Source organism: Arachis stenosperma, chromosome 5, assembly GCF_014773155.1.
Source record: "Arachis stenosperma cultivar V10309 chromosome 5, arast.V10309.gnm1.PFL2, whole genome shotgun sequence".
NCBI lineage: Eukaryota > Viridiplantae > Streptophyta > Magnoliopsida > Fabales > Fabaceae > Arachis > Arachis stenosperma.
This window is the reverse complement of record NC_080381.1, coordinates 99,543,838-99,546,751: the sequence shown is the minus strand read 5'-3', so window position 1 is coordinate 99,546,751 and position 2,914 is coordinate 99,543,838. Positions and strand designations below refer to the sequence as shown.

General features: G+C 43.6%; 1 non-coding gene across 1 annotated transcript; it reads right to left on the bottom strand.

Annotated features, from left to right (window-relative positions):
* Positions 1-282: 282 nt before the first annotated feature.
* LOC130984884 (small nucleolar RNA R71) lies at positions 283-390 on the bottom strand. The gene has a single exon (XR_009088789.1). It is a non-coding gene; the product is annotated as a small nucleolar RNA R71 (small nucleolar RNA).
* Between the last annotated feature and the right edge of the window lie 2,524 nt (positions 391-2,914).

Below are 2,914 nucleotides of genomic sequence, written 5' to 3'. Positions count from 1 at the left end.
GAGCTTAAGCCTCAATTAGTTTCTCTAATGCAACAGAATTGCAAGTTTCATGGACTTCCATTGGAAGATCCCCATCAGTTTTTAGCTGAATTCTTGCAAATCTGTGACACTGTCAAGACTAATGGGGTTGACCCTGAGGTCTACAGACTTATGCTATTCCCTTTTGCTGTAAGAGACAGAGCTAGGACATGGTTGGACTCACAACCCAAAGAAAGCCTGGACTCATGGGAAAAGCTAGTTAATGCCTTCTTGGCAAAGTTCTTTCCACCTCAAAAATTGAGTAAGCTTAGAGTGGAAGTCCAAACCTTCAGACAGAAGGATGGAGAATCCCTCTATGAAGCTTGGGAAAGATACAAACAATTGATCAGAAAATGTCCTTCTGACATGCTTTCTGAATGGAGCATCATAGGTATTTTCTATGATGGTCTCTCTGAACTATCCAAGATGTCTTTGGATAGCTCTGCTGGAGGATCTCTTCATCTGAAGAAGACGCCTACAGAAGCTCAAGAGTTGATTGAAATGGTTGCAAATAACCAATTCATGTACACTTCTGAAAGGAATCCTGTGAACAATGGGACTAATCAGAAGAAAGGAGTTCTTGAGATTGATGCTCTGAATGCCATTCTGGCTCAGAACAAGATATTGACTCAACAAGTCAATTTAATCTCTCAAAGTCTGTCTGGAATGCAAAATGCACCAAGCAGTACTAAGGATGCTTCATCTGAAGAAGAAGCCTATGATCCTGAGAACCCTTCAATGGAAGAGGTGAATTACCTAGGAGAACCCTATGGAAACACCTATAATTCTTCATGGAGAAATCACCCAAATTTCTCATGGAAGAATCAAGAGAGACCTCAACAAGGTTTCAACAACAATAATGGTGGAAGAAATAGGTTTAGCAATGGCAAGCCTTTTCCATCATCTTCTCAGCAACAGACGGAGAATCCTAAGCAGAACACCTCTGACTTAGCAACCATGGTCTCTGATCTAATCAAAACCACTCAAAGTTTCATGACTGAAACAAGGTCCTCCATTAGGAATTTGGAGGCACAAATGGGACAGCTGAGCAAGAAAGTTACTGAACTCCCTCCTAGTACTCTCCCAAGCAACACAGAAGAAAATCCAAAAGGAGAGTGCAAGGCCATCAACATGGCCGAATTTGGAGAGGAAGGAGAGGCAGTGAACGCCACTGAGGGAGACCTCAATGGGCGTGCACTGACCTCCATTGAGCTCCCCAATGAGGAACCATGGGAATCTGAGGCTCAAAATGACCATAGAGATTCCATTGGACTTACTTCTGCCATTCATGAGCTCTGATGAGTATTCTTCCTCTGAAGAGGATGAGTATGTCACTGAAGAGCAAGTTGCTAAATACCTTGGAGCAATCATGAAGCTAAATGACAAATTATTTGGAAATGAGACTTGGGAGAATGAACCTCCCTTGCTCACCAAAGAACTGGATGACTTGTCTAGGCAGAAATTACCTCAAAAGAGACAAGATCCTGGGAACTTTTCAATACCTTGTACCATAGGCACCATGACCTTCAAGAAGGCTCTGTGTGACTTAGGGTCAAGTGTAAACCTCATGCCTCTCTCTGTAATGGAGAAGCTAGGGATCTTTGAGGTGCAAGCTGCAAGAATCTCATTAGAGATGGCAGACAACTCAAGAAAACAAGCTCATGGACTTGTAGAGGATGTTTTGGTAAAGATTGAAGACCATTACATCCCTGCTGATTTCATAGTCCTAGAGACTGGGAAGTGCATGGATGAAACCATCATCCTTGGCAGACCCTTCCTAGCCACAGCAAAGGCTGTGATTGATGTTGATAGAGGAGAGTTGATCATTCAAGTGAATGAAGAATCCTTTGTGTTTAAGGCTCAAGGATATCCCTCTGTCACCATAGAGAGGAAGCATGAAGAGCTTCTCTCAAATCAGAGTCAAACAGAGCCCCCACAGTCAAACTCTAAGTTTGGTGTTGGGAGGCCACAACCAAACTCTAAGTTTGGTGTTGAACCCCCACATTCAAACTCTAAGTTTGGTGTTGGGAGGTTCCAACATAGCTCTGAGCATTTCTGAGGCTCCATGAGAGTCCTCTGTCAAGCTAATGACATTAAAGAAGCGCTTGTTGGGAGGCAACCCAATGTTATATTTTATATATTTTCCTTTGTTATTTTATTTTATTTTGTAGGTTGATGATCATGAGAAGTCACAAAATCAATTGAAAAAGCAAAAACAGAATGAAAAACAGGAAGAAAAACAGCACACCCTGGAGGAAGAACTCACTGGCGTTTAAACGCCAGTGAGGCTAGCAGTTGGGCGTTTAACGCCCAGTCTGGCACCATTCTGGGCGTTTAACGCCAGAAAGGGGCACCAGACTGGCGTTAAACGCCAGGAAAGGGCAAGAACCTGGCGTTAAACGCCAGAAATGGGCACCAGCCCGGCGTTTAACGCCAGAATTGGCTCAAAACATGTTTTTGAATGCCATTTGGTGCAGGGATGACTTTTCCTTGACACCTAAGTATCTGTGGACCCCACAGGATCCCCACCAACACCACCACCCTCTCTCTTCTTCTCCCATTCACCAATCACCTCAACACCTCTCTCCCAAAAACCCCTACCTATCAAATCCCACTATCATCTTCACTCCTTCATTTTCACACACCCTAAACACTACTTCTTCCCTTTTGGCCGAACCACAAAGCCATCTCCCTCTCCTCCATTTCTTCTTCTTCTACTCTCTTCTTTCTTCTTTTGCTCGAGGACGAGCAAACCTTTTAAGTTTGGCCTGGTAAAAGCATTGCTTTTCGTTTTTCCATAACCATTTATGGCATCCAAGGCCGGAGAAACCTCTAGAAAGAGGAAAGGGAAGGCAAAAGCTTTCACCTCCGAGTCATGGGAGATGAAGAGATTCAT